Raw genomic sequence first — 14,899 nt, forward strand, 5'->3', positions numbered from 1 at the left:
GCAGTCGGAGGCCGAGCAGTTGCCGTACCAGGCAGTGATGCAACCAGTCAGGATGCTCTCGATGTTGCAGCTGTAGAACCTTTTGAGGATCTGAGGATCCATGCCAAATCTTTTTAGTTTCCTGAGGAGGCTTTGTCGTGCCCTCTTCACGACCGTCTTGGTGTGTTTGGACCATGATAGTTTGTTGGTGATGTGGACACCCAGGAACTTGAAGCTCTCAACCTGCTCCACTACAGCCCCGTCGATGAGAATGGGGGTGTGCTCGGTCCTCCTTTTCCTGTAGTCCCCAATCATCTCGTTGTCTTGGTTACGTTGAGGGATAGGTTGTTATTCTGGCACCACCCAGCCAGGTCTCTGACCTCCTCCCTATAGGGTGTCTCGCCGTTGTCGGTGATCAGGCCTACCACTGTTGTCGTCTGCAAACTTAATGATGGTGTTGGAGTTGTGCCTGGCCACGCAATCGTGGGTAAACAGGGAGTACAGGAGGGGACTGAGCATGCACCCCTGAGGGGCTCCAGTGTTGAGGATCATTAGTCGTTCGGAACAGCTCTCATGCATGCCTCAGTGTTGCTTGCCTCGAAACGAGCATAGAAGTGATTTAGCTCATCTGGAGTATGTACGTACAGTCACTGTGGGGACGATGTCCTCGATGCACTTATTGATAAAGCCAGTGACTGATGTGGTGTACTCCTCAATGCAATCGGAAGAATCCTGGAACATGTTCCAGTCTGTGATAGCGAAACAGTCCTGTAGTTTAGCATTTGCTTCATCTGACCACTTTTTTAGAGATCGAGTCACTGGTGCTTCCTGCTTTAATTTTTGCTTGTAATAATTATGTTCAGATTTGACAAATGGAGGGCGAGGGAGAGCTTTGTACGTGTCTCTGTGTGTGGAGTACAGGTGCTTTAGAATTGTTTTCCCTCTGGTTGCGCATTTAACATGTTGACAGAGATTAGGTAAAACTGATTTAAGTTTCCCTTCATTAAAGTCTCCGGCCACTAGGAGCGCCACCTCTGGGTGAGCAGTTTCCTGTTTGCTTATTTCCTTATACAGCTGACTTAGTGCGGTCTTAGTGCCAGCATCCGTCTGTGGTGGTAAATAAACAGCCATGAAAAATATAGATGAAAACTCTTGGCAAATAGTGTGGTCTACAGTTTATCATAAGACACTACTTCGGGCGAGCAAAATCTAGAGACCTCCTTAGATTTCGTGCACCAGCTGTTGTTTACAAATATGCACAGACCGCCCCCCCCCTCGTCTTACCGGAGTGTGCTGTTCTATCTAGCCGATGCTAGCTGAATATCCATGTCATCATTCAGCCACGATTCCATGAAACATAAAATGTTACAGTTTTTGATGTCCTGTTGGTAGGATATTTGTGATCATACCTCGTCTAATTTATTGTTATTATATCATAAGGCCTTTCTTTGAGGGCCTAGTTATACCCTAACACAGTGGTGTTAGGAAACTCCTGGTTTACAGGCCACATCAGGCCTGCAAGTCACATTATACTGGCTTGCAAAGTGATGTGTAATTCCTATTGGAATCAAATTTTATTTGTCATATCCGCCGAATACAACAGGTGTCGACCTTACCGTGAAATGCTTACTTACAAACCCTTAACCAAAGAAAATATTTACTAAATAAACTAAAGTAAAAAATAAATAAAAAAATAACAACGAGGTTGTATACAGGGGGTACCGGTACCGAGTCAATGTGCTGGGGTACAGGTTAGTCGACGTAATTTGTACATGTAGATAGGGGTAAAGTGACTATGCATAGATAATAAACAGTGAGTAGTAGCAGTGTAAAAAAAAGGGGATGGGGTGTCAATGTAAATAGTATGGGTGGCCATTTGATTAATTGTTCAGCAGTCTTATGGCTTGGGGGTGGAAGCTGTTAAGGAGCCTTTTGGAAATACAGTTGACTTGGTGCTCTGGTACCCCCCTTGCCGTGCGGTAGCAGAGAGAACAGTCTATGACTTGGGTGACTGGAGACTTTGTACATTTTTTGGGCTTTCCTCTGACACTGCCTAGTATATAGGTCCTGGATGGCAGGAACCTTGGCCCCAGTGATGTACTGGGCCATACGCACAACCCTCTGCTGTGCCTTATCAGTTTCCATACCAGGTGGGGATGCAACCGGTCAAGATGCTCTCCATGATGCAGCTGTATAACTTTTTGAGGATCCATGCCAAATACTTTCAGTCTCCTGAAGGGTGAAAGGTGTTGTGCCCTCTTCAAAACTGTCTTGGTGTGTTTGGACCATGATAGTTTGTTGGTGATGTGGACACCAAGGAATTTGAAACTCTCGACCCGCTCCATTACAGCCCCGTCGATGTGAAGGGGGGTGTGTTCAGCACTCCTTTTCCTGTAGTCCACGATCAGCTCCTTTGTCTTCCTCACATTGAGGCAGAGGTTGTTGTCCTGGCACCACACTGCCAGGTCTCTGACCTCCTCCATATAAGCTGTCTCATCGTTGTCGGTGATCAGGCAAACTTAATGATGGTGTTAGAGTCGTGCTTGTCCACGCGGTCATGGGTGAACAGGGAGTACAGGAGGGAACTAAGCACGCACCCCTGAGGGGCCCCCGTGTTGAGGATCAGCATTGCAGATGTGTTGTTGCCTACCCTTACCACCTGGGGGCGGCCCGTCAGGAAGTCCAGGATCCAATTGCAGAGGGAGGTGTTTAGTCCCAGAGTCCTTAGCTTAGTGATGAGCTTTGTGGGCACTATGCAGTGCTGCATCAGATGACCTGGCCTCTGTTGGAAAAGCATTCCAAGTGAAGCTGGTTGAGAGAATGCCAAGAGTGTGCAAAGCTGTCAGGCGAAGGGTGGCTATTTGAAGAATCTCAAATAATAAATATATTTTTATTTGGTTAACACTTTTTTGGTTACTACATGATTACATATGTGTTTTCATAGTTTAGATGTCTTAATAAAGAAAAACCCTTGAATGAGTAGGTATTCTAAAACTTTTGACCGGTAGTGTATTGCACCATTGAGAAGATGGTCTCTTTCACAATGGATCCCTGCACATACAATTTCATAAGACAAAATCAAAAATCTAATACAATATAAAACAAGTCAAATACAGCAATACAAATATTCAAATCACATTTTATTGAAGAAAAACTATTACATTCCTCAATAAGAAGGTCAATTAAAATAAAATAAATCTGATGTAAAGGGCTGCTTGCTTACGTGGGATGGTAGCGTCCCACCTGGCCAACATCCGGTGAAATTGCAGAGCACGAAATTCAAAAATACTAAATTCAAATATTTAACATTCTTGAAAATATATGTGTTATACATCAAAATAAAGCTTAACTTCTTGTTAATCCTGCCAAGGTATCAGATTTCAAAAAGGCTTTACGGCGAAAGCAAACCATGCGATTATCTGAGGACAGTGCCCCGCATACAAATGCATGACAAATCATTTTCAACCAGGCAGTTGCGACATGAAAGTCAGAAATAGCGATATAATATATGCCTTACTTTTGAAGATCTTCTTCTGTTGGCACTCCAAAAGGTCTCAGTTACATTACAAATGGTCCTTTTGTTCGATAAAGTCCTTCTTTATATCCATAAAAACTCAGTTTAGCTGGCGCGCTTCAGTCAATAATCCACCGATTTCCCTCCTTCAAAATGAATCCCAAACCAGCCTGAAAGTCTTTCTAAAGACTGTTTACATCTAGTGGAAGCCCTAGGAAGTGCAATCAGGGAGGATTTTGCCCTATAATGAAAGTGCCAGCCATTGAAATCAGTGTTATGCAGATTTTTTTTTTGGGGGGGGGGGGTTGTCCTCGGGGTTTCACCTGCCATTTCAGTTCTGTTATACTCACAGACATTATTTTAACAGTTTTAGAAACTTTAGAGTGTTTTCTATCCAAATCTACCAATTATATGCATATCCATATCCTCTGGGCCTGAGTAGCAGGCAGTTTACTTTGGGCACGCTTTTCATCCGGATGTCAAAATACAGCCCCCTAGCCCAAAGAGGTTAACGAGTTCCACTTCCTCCCGATTCGGCCCATACCTGGCGCGAACTTGGGACCTCTGCCTTGCTAGCACACGTGACTGCCCTCCTGATGCGTCTTATCAGTTGGCGCCATGCGAAAAAGTTAGCTAATAGCTGGCGCAAGTGGGGACGTAAGTTTCACACATCCCCATGTGCTACACTGACATCTAAAGTAGAATTTCCCCCTCCAGAAAGGAACCCAACATAACATATTAGTCCATATTATCAAGTGTGCCATTTAGCAATAAGCATTATCACCTTATGTAGCCCACCTGATGCAGCATAGTGGCTATAAATAAATAGGCTGAGATTTGCCCATCTGCATTTACCCAATTGGGTTAATCATTAGCTAGATCACAAACTAAAGTCTAAACGTAAGGCTATCTTGTTGATAATTATACCAACATATTGATAACTTGAACGTACTAAAAAAACGTTCCACTGGAACTCAACCAACCAAGGATTATGTACTGTGAATAGAATGTAGGTCTACCTTTTACACCTGACTGTTACATTTAGCCCCAGGTCTTCCCTATGCATTCAATGCCATTGGCACCTACTAATGCGCATAAACCATGTCGCTGCTAAAAACTCTGGTTCTGAAATTGAGCATTTGACATTTTGGGGGGGATTTGAGAAATAAGTGTATCCTAGTAACACTAGAAAACTCAGTGATCCTCTTTTAACAGAGGCCATCAAAACTGATTTCAAAGGTGTGTTTTCCCACAAAGGAATTAAGAACGTTGTAGGCTACAATGACTGGGCATGCATATTTGTCTCTCCGTGCCGCACTTGGAATTAGAATGCGCCTTTAGAGGAATTTAACTTTCTTGCATAGAATGTGACAGGCTAAATAATTGAATAGGTAAATTATTCTACTATGGGGGTTGTCTGATTTAGATGTTGCTTACTCGTGTTGTTGGCTGTGGAAAGTTAAATGTGGACAACAATTATTTATTAGATAATTCAAATAGGCTAACGAAAGGTACCGGGAATCAGTTCCGCCTGGCTCTTATTTGGATCATAGGTGCCGGGTCTCAGACTCAGCAATACCCGACCCAATTTAACCCTTGGTCATCTGCATACAGATTAATATTACACTTTTTAACATATAAATAGTATATAAATAGTAAAGAGAACCAGTCCCAATACCGACGACCCCTGCAGTATGCCTTTTGTAATATCAAGGAAACTAGACTTGACACTTTCAGAAATCACGCATTGTGTCCTATCTGACAGATATTTCAAACCACTTGCAAGAAGCATGATCTAGGCCTATTTCAGTCAGCCTTTGAATTAGAATGTAATGGGCAACAGTGTCGAAGGCCTTGGGAAGCTCTATGCATAAGGCAGCACTATGTTTTTTATAAGCTAAGCAATTTAACATATCAACATTATTGTAGCACCATCAATATAGACAAAATGCTGTATACTTTAGCTAGTTAGCTCAAATGGAATTGTCAGCACTGTTTGATCAAGCTAGCTGGTTTATCTTGGACAATATCAGTTGAAACTGGATGGAGTAAGGTCTGCATATATCTCATAAAATATATACAGTTGAAGTCGGAAGTCATTAAAACTCGTTTTTCATCCACTCCCCAAATTTCTTGTTAACAAACTATAGTTTTGGCAAGTCGGTTAGGACATCTACTTTGTGCATGACACAAGTAATTTTTCCAACAATTGTTTACAGACAGATTATTTCACTGTATCACAATTCCAGTGGGTCAGAAGTTTACATACACTAAGTTGACTGTGCCTTTAAACAGCTTGGAAAATTCCAGAAAATGATGTCATGGCTTTAGAATCTTCTGATAGGTTAATTGACATCATTTGAGTCAATTGGAGATGTACCTGTGGATGAATTTCAAGGCCTTCCTTCAAACTCAGTGCCGCTTTGCTTGACATCATGGGAAAATCTAAAGAAATAGGCCAAGACCTCAGAAAAATAATTGTAGACCTCCACAGGTCTGGTTCATTTTTGGTATAAACACCATGGGACAACACAGCAGTCATACCGCTCAGGAAGGAGATACGTTCTGTCTCCTAGAAATGAACGTAATTTTGTGCGAAAAGTGCAAATCAATCCCAGAACAACAGCAAAGGAGCTTGTGAAGATGCTGGAGGAAACCGGTACAAAAGTATCTATATCTACAGTAAAACAAGTCCTATATCGACATAACCTGAAAGGCCGCTCAGCAAGGAAGAAGCCACTGCTCCAAAACCGCCATAAAAAATCCAGACTACGGTTTGCAACTGCACATGGGGACAAAGCTGGTACTTTTTGGAGAAATATCCTCTGGTCTGATGAAACAAAAATAGAACTGTTTGGCCATAATGACCACCGTTATGTTTGGAGGAAAAAGGGGGAGGCTTGGCAGCCGAAGAACACCATCCCAACCTTGAAGCACGGTGGTGGCAGCATCATGTTGTGGGGGTGCTTTGCTGCAGGAGCGACTGGTGCACTTCACAAAATAGATGGCATCATGAGGAAAGAAAATGATGTGGATATATTGAAGCAACATCTCAAGACAGCAGTCAGGAAGTTAAAGCTTGGTCGCAAAAGGGTCTTTCAAATGGACAATGACCCCAAGCATACTTCCAAAGTGTGGCAAAATTTCTTAAGGACAACAAAGTCAAGGTATTGGAGTGGCCATCACAAAGCCCTAACCTCAATCCTATAGAACATTTGTGGGCAGAACTGAAAAGGCGTGCGCAAGCAAGGAGGCCTACAAACCTGACACATTTACACCAGCTCTGTTAGGAGGAATGGGCCAAAATTCACCCAACTTATTGTGGGAAGCTTGTGGAAGGCTACATGAAATATTTGACCCAAGTTAAACAATTTAAAGGCAATGCTACCAAATACGAATTTAGTGCATGTAAACTTCTGACCCACTGGAGATGTGATGAAGGAAATAAAAGCTGAAATAAATCATTCTCTCTACTATTATTCTGACATTTCACATTCTTAAAATAAAGTGGTGATCCTAACTGACCTAAAACAGGGAATTTTTACTAGGATTAAATGTCAGGAATTGTGAAAAACGGAGTTTAAATGTATTTGGCTAAGGTGTATGTAAACTTCCAACTTCAACTATATATCGACTGCCAGACCATGAATATCAATGATGTCAATATTTTTTTATACTCACGTTTGGCATGTCTCTTCTGTTGCCGTTCGCAGCAACACTTACAGATGTGTTGACATGACAACTGCGTCAGAGTTTTGAATGACCCTTCCCCCCTTTTTGTTCCATACTGACTGAAGATCTTGCTAGCCAGTAACTAGCTAACACCAGACAGACAAAAGGGGAAACATAAGTATCTTTGCTCTAGATCAGTGCTTCTCAATCCTGGTCCTGGGGACCCAAAGTGGTTCATATTTTTGTTTTTGCATAGCACTACACAGCTGATTCAAATCATCAAAGCCTTTTGATGAGTTGATCATTTGTATCAGCTGTGTAGTTGTAGGGCAAAAACAGAAATGTGCACCCCTTTGGGTCCCCAGGACCAGGATTGAGAACCAGTACTCTAGATGAATAGGGCAAACCTGTGAGTCAATACTTCCGAACATATGAAAACCTTTAAACAAACTTTTCTGTCTCAAAATCCGTATCCGTCAATTACAATCATTGACATAGTTGCACGTGATAGAATGCTACATGTTAGCTGTTCCCATCGGATAATCTGGCACACATAACCTTATGCTAACAAGACCAGCTGGCCATGATTATTCCCTGTAATAAATTCTGAATCAGCCAATTACAAATGTTTACATAAAAAACATTGACACCAATCATGAAAAACAGCTGTAGAATATACAATGGCACAGTTTGGTACATGTTTTATGGTTACAAATGGTACAATTAGGGCATGAAAATGTGTGTAATTTTTTTTAAAAGGTTGTGGAAGACCATAAGAACCCTTTTCCCTCCCTCCTCCCATGATCCCAGATCCCCATACAGCTCACCCTCCCATTCCATTCCATCCCAACCCACCCGCCAGGAAGATAGTGAGACCCCTCCTATCTGTCACACCCCTCTCATCCACCCCCCACCCATCTTACAAACGTATGTAACATTCAACCTTAAAATTAGTAACACATCCATGGCCACATTGAGGTTACTTCAACTATAATTGTCTTCATATGTAATCATATAAAGCGTGCATGTTCAAGATAGCATGCATAGGTCGTCACAGGTCTGTGGAGATCTTCACAATTGCTGCAGTCTCGAACTGCATTGATCACTTGCACCATGTACTTTTAATGTAATCTTTAGAATGTAATTAGAAGAAGCACAGTGATATCACATTAATCTGTTGTATACATAAAGAGATTGGGGTGCTGCAGATCATTTAAAGCACCTTCAGTACCCCTATTTACCACACCTATGCCGAATGATCCACGTTGAAATTATGTGGTGTGCCCAGAGGGGGACGACTAAAATGAATGAGTCACTCAGAAAAACGGATCATGACTAAAATCAGCAAGAAGAGTATGCACATTCGCGAACTGCACATAACTATTGCATGACCATTTGCGCCTTTTTACCCAGTCTGCCCTGTACAGAGATTAAACTGCCCGGTATCCAAACATGCGGTCACCGGTCGAGTGTGTGTATCAACAGAACTGCCACAAAAAATTGCACCTTCCTCCCAAACGTGACAAATATTTTCACATGATCCTCCCCTTCTACTGTAAAAAATGTGCAAACCCACCTCGTTGAATTAACTAAATAAATCATGATTATGACCACAAATAACAATAACTGTAGCGACCCTGTGTTTAAAAACGTGGATATCGACTTTACCACTTCAGAATGCTTTTGTGGCACTGTCAATGCCACGCAGGGCTACGGGCCAGAAGGTTGAGGGTTAGCCGACCACCACGAAGGAAACTCCCTGCCTGTCTCATTACTCTACGATCAGAGCCGGCTGCAGACAATGATCAGGTAGGAGGAAATCAGATTTTCAAAAATGTTATGCTATATGTATAATTATATAAAACATATGCAATGAATCTTCCACCAACTGGTTTCTGTGCCAATGCACCACACGACCAATAAGCAAAGCATAACTTCATAACGGGCGCTTCAACATAATGGTTTGACTTTTCAACACCTATCAAATAGAGTTGCCAATCTGGACAAACCTGCGAATGTCATTAAACGTTTTGATGTTTTGTAACAGATGTCTCTTTCCATTGCTCAAATGATAGTGCAGTTTGGATGCTGGTATTATATTAGAGTGGAGTGGACAAACGTGCACATGTAGCCTACAGGATACTTTTGAAGTGGCCTAATCAGATTAAAACATTGTGACTGGTTGTGTTTATGCCAGACATAAAATGTAATACATTTTAAACGTTAAATTACAAACGCTATATTGAAGCGTTATGGTTATAGGTCCGCGAGGAACAGCCGCTTGAATCATAGGAGGCAAAGCGCATGTTAAACTTTCCTGAATAATTGGGCTTGCCGGGAGCATGTGGCCACAATATTATAGGACTGTGCCTTTCAAGACCTTATAGTTAAATAAAGTTGTAATAAAACTTAAATAAACTGTCGAGAGTAGAACCACAATTGACCAAAACGGAATGAAACATTCAAATGAAGCGCAGTGACGTTTGTCACCATTTGGGATTATTTGTTTAGGATTTTTTTTTTTGTGTGCCATGGGACAAAGGGAACATTGTGCAGTTTTATAGCTAATCCATACTATTTTATACATTTTGCCATGAGGCTGAGAGAAAATGTTGCTGTTTTAGAGCTCATTTTCTGCTATTCTACACATTTTGTAATTTTGCCATGGTGCTGTGAGGTAGCCTAGGCAGAGAGCTCCTATACATTTTGTAAATGTATATATATTTTTCTTTTCGGTTTATAACAGCTAAATTAGTATAGATTAAGTTTGTTTGTTTCCTGCCCGTGAATTCGATGGCAAACGAGCTCGTTCAACATAACTAGCTAACAATGGACCACCAGAACCACCCCAGTACATTTCAAACTGTCCCTAAATCCCAATCAGTATAAGAAATTTAGTTTGATAAGTAGAAGATTTACATCAATCAAATTAAATCTGATTTTATTGGTTGCGTACACATATTTTGCAGATGTTATTGCAGGTGCAGTGAAACTCTTGTTTCTAGCTCCAACAGTGCAGTAATACCGAACAATACACATAAATCCAACAAATTAAAAGAAAGGAACTAAGAAATATCAGAACAAGCAATGTCAGAGTCTGGAATATAAATATGTATACACTATATTACCAAAAGTATGTGGACATGAATATAAATATGTATACACTATATTACCAAAAGTATGTGGACATGTGCTTGTCGAACAACTCATTAAAAATCATGGGCATTAATATGGAGTTGGTCCCCCCTTTGCTGCTCAAATCAAAATCAAATCAAATTTATTTGTCACATACACATGGTTAGCAGGTGTTAATGCAAGTGTAGCGAAATGCTTGTGCTTCTAGTTCCGACCATGCAGTAATCTAACAATTTCACAACAACTACCTTATACACACAAGTATAAAGGAATGAGTATGAATATGTACATAACAATATATAAATAAGTGATGGCCGAACGGCATAGGCAAGATGCAGTAGATGGTATAGAGTACAGTATATACATATGAGATGAGCAATGCAGGGTATGAAAACATTATATGAAGTGACATTGTTTAAAGTGGCTAGTGATACATTACATCAAGATGGCAAGATGCAGTAGATGGTATAGCGTACAGTATATACATATGAGATGAGCAATGTAGGGTATGAGAAAATTTTATATAAAGTGGCATTGTTTAAAGTGGCTAGTGATGCATTTAATTACATCAGATGGCAAGATGCAGTAGAAGGTATAGCATACAGTATATACATAAGAGATGAGTAATGTAGGGTAAGTAAACATTATGTAATATAAAGTGGCTAGTGATAAATTGATTACATCAATTTCACCATTAATAAAGTGGTTAGAGTTGAGTCAGTATGTTGGCAGCAGCCACTCAATGTTAGTGATGGCTGTTTAACAGTCTGATGGCCTTGAGATAGAAGCTGTTTTTCAGTCTCTCGGCCCCCGCTTTGATGCACCTGTACTGACCTTGCCTTCTGGATGATAGCGGGCTGAACAGGCAGTGGCTCGGGTGGTTGTTGTCCTTGATGATCAAGATCATGCTATAACAGCCTCCACCTTTCTGGGAAGGTTTTCCACTATATGTTTGAACGTTTCTGCGGGGACTTGCTTCCATTCAGCCACAAGAGCATTAGTGAGGTCAGGCACTGATGTTGGGTGATTAGGTCTGGCTCGCAGTCGGTGTTCCAATTCATCCCAAAGGTGTTTGATGGGGTTGAGGTCAGGGCTCTGTGCAGGCCAGTCAAGTTCTTCCACACCGATCTCAACAAACCATGTCTCTATGGACCTTGCTTTGTGCATGGGGGCATTGTCATGCTGAAATAGGAAAGGGCCTTCCCCAAACTGTTGCCACAAGGTTAGAAGCGCAGAATCGTCCAGAATGTCATTGTATGTTGTAGCGTTAAGATTTACCTTCACTGGAACTAAGGAGCCTAGCCTGAACCATAAAAAAACAACCCCAGACCATTATTCCTCCTCCACTAAACTTTACAGTTGGCACTATGCATTGGGGCAGGTAGCGTTCTTCTGGCATCAAATCCAGATTTATCTGTCGGACTGCCAGATGGTGAAGTGTGATTCATCATTCCAGAGAACGCGTTTCCACTGGTCCAGAGTCCAATGGCAGCAAGCTTTATACCACTCCAGCCGATGCTTGGCATTGCACATTGTGATCTTAGGCTTGTGTGCGGCTGCTCAGCCATGAAAACCCATTTCATGAAGCTCCTGATGAACAGTTATTGTGCTGACATTGCTTCCAGAGGCAGTTTGGAACTCTGTAGTGAGTGTTGCAACCGAGGACAGACAATTTTTAAGCAATAGGAGCTTCAGCACTCGGCGGTCCCGTTCTGTGAGCTTGAGTTGTCTACTACTTCACGGCTGTGCCGTTGTTGCTCCTAGACGTTTCCATTTCACAATAACAGCACTTACAGTTGACCAGGGCAGCTCTAGCAGGGCAGGAATTTGATGAACTGACTTGTTGGAAAGGTGGCATCCTATGACGGTGCCATGTTGAAAGTCACTGAGCGCTTCAATAAGGCCATTTTACTGCCAATGTTTGTCTATGGAGATTGCATGGCTGTGCCCGATTATATACACCTGTCAGCAATGGGTGTGGCTGAAATAGCTGAATCCACTCATTTGAAAAGCTGAATCCACATACTTTTGTGTATGTATATATGATGGTGTGTATGGACAGTATATGAATAGAAAAGGTGTGTACAGCAGTAGTTATGTAGGATGACCTTTGACTAGAATACAGTGTATGCATATAGTATGTAAATATTATTTAAGTGACCAGTGTTCAATGACTATGTACAGTTTCTTCGGAAAGTTTTCAGACACCTTGACTTATTCCGCATTTTGTTACGTTACAGCCTTATTCTAAAATGGATTACAAAAATCTACATACAATACACCATAATGACAAAGCGAAAACAGGTTTAGAAATATTTAGCAAATATATTACAAATGAAAAACATGAATACCTTATTTCCGTAAGTATTCAGACCCTTTTGCAATGACACTCAAAATGTTTGGTAGACGGAAGCCACTCCTCAGTAAAAGGCACAAGACAGCCCGCTTGGAGTTTGCCAAAACCACCTAAAGACTCTCAGACCATGAGAAACAAGATTCTCTGGTCTGATGAAACCAAGATTGAACTCTTTGGCCTGAATGCCAAGCTTCACGTCTGGAGGAAACCTGGCACCATCCCTACTGTGAAACATGGTGGTGGCAGAATGACGCTGTGGGGATGTTTTTCAGGGACTGGTAGACTAGTCAGGATCGATGGAAAGATGAACATAGCAAAGTACAGAGAGATCCTTGATGAAAACCTGCTCCAGAATTCTCAGGACCTCAGACTGGGGAGGACAACGACCCTAAGCACACAGCCAAGACAATGCAGGAGTGGCTTCAGGACAAGTCTCTGAATTTCCTTGAGTGGCCCAGCCGGAGCTTAGACTTGATTCTGATCAAACATCTCTGGAAAGACCTGAAAATAGCTGTGCAGCAACGCTCCTCATCCAACCTGACAGAGCTTGAGAGGATCTGCAGAAAAGAATGTCAAACTCCACAAATACAGGTGTGTGTAACGGGGTGAGTGACTGGTTGCCGGGAAGTCAGGCGCAGGAGAGCAGAGATGGGTGATAGCAGGATAACTTTAATATACACCCTGGCCCAAAGGCACAGGCGAGGCAGCACAAAGCACAACCACGGTAACATGAACCGGATTAAACAAAACAAACAAACCTAGGTTTGAAACAAACCTAGCGCTAGCGTAACACCCTACACAAAGAACAATTCCACACACTGACATGGGGGAAACAGAGGGTAATATACATTTAGTCTGATGAGGGAATGTGAACCAGGTGTGCGGGAAAACAAGACAAAACAAATGGAAAATGAAAGGTGGAGCGGCGATGGCTAGAAGACCGGTGACTTCGAACACCGCCCGAACAAGGAGAGGGACCGACTTCGGCGGAAGTCGTGACAGTGTGACAGTGTGCAAAGCGTGTAGCGTCATACCCAAGAAGACTCGAGGCTGTAATCGCTACCAAAGGTGCTTCAACCTAGTACTGAGTAAAGGGTTATAATACTTATGTAAATATGATTTTTCTGTTTATTTTTAATACATATGCAAAAATGTCTAACCTATTTTGCTTTGTCATTATGGGGTATTGTGTGTCGATTGATTTTATATTTTTTTGGGGGGGACGACAGGCAATTTAATCCGTTTTAGAATAAGGCAACAACAAAAAAAGACAATCTGGAAAAAGTCAAGGGGTCTGAATACTTTCCAAATGCACTGTATATTTATCAATTTACATTGGTAACCTATACGAACAGTTTTTTTAGCTGGTAGTTTATTTATATGCTTTTAAATATAATTTCTGGTTTGAACAGGAATACCTGGGATAACCGGGAGGGGTTTGTAATTTTCTCAGGAAGGAACATGTGTAGACTAGCTAGGTTTCCATCCTATTGGCATCAGATTTTAATGCAAATGTTCTAAAATCTGCATGAATACAATATGCAAATTTTTTCCACCAGAGATAGGTTTCAAGCAATATGACTTTTTGTGGATAAAAGGCTGTGCGTGATGACATAGTGCACATCAAATAACTTTTGCTGTTAAATTCCCAAGTACCGAATACAAGTTAAATGGGTTTCGATCGCATTTTCAACACTACTGATGGCTTTCTCACAAAATAATTGTGTTTATTTAGCGAGTGTGCCCACTGTTTTGGCACATGCTCTTTAGCCAACAGCCCACAGACACAGTGCGAGTATAGCCTACATGATGAGATTATGGACAATATTATTTTTATTTGTCAAACGGCAGCCAAGCATCAATGATCATGTCACCAGAATAAGACTCTAGATATTTATTGGAAAGGAGCATCAAGCTCATCACCTTGCACTTTCACCACCCTGTGAAGTTCATCATAATTTATTTAGTCTGTAGCCTAATAAACTGAATGCTTTCCTGACGAGTTGTAGTGGGAGGACCATGATTCCAAGTCTACTTCGATTTGACTGTCAATATTTGTGCATAAAAGCATTTCCACTAACATTTCTCGCATAATTCATTTTACCAACACAAAAAGATCCTACCTTTTTCTAGAGTATTTAGTTTCGTCTACATTTAGGAACGTTTATCTGTTTCTATCAGTCCTGTTGTGAAGTTTTTTTTTTATCCAACGTACTTTACTTGCATAAAAAGGTTGGATGGAA

At 41.4% G+C, this 14,899-nt stretch overlaps 1 protein-coding gene across 6 annotated transcripts in view; it reads left to right on the forward strand.

Moving 5' to 3' along the window:
* LOC106583170 (sodium channel protein type 8 subunit alpha) overlaps positions 1-14,899 on the forward strand; it is a 118,558-nt gene that overhangs the window by 44,427 nt on the left and 59,232 nt on the right. The window lies entirely within an intron of this gene.

Source organism: Salmo salar, chromosome ssa22 (assembly GCF_905237065.1).
Source record: "Salmo salar chromosome ssa22, Ssal_v3.1, whole genome shotgun sequence".
Taxonomy (NCBI): domain Eukaryota; kingdom Metazoa; phylum Chordata; class Actinopteri; order Salmoniformes; family Salmonidae; genus Salmo; species Salmo salar.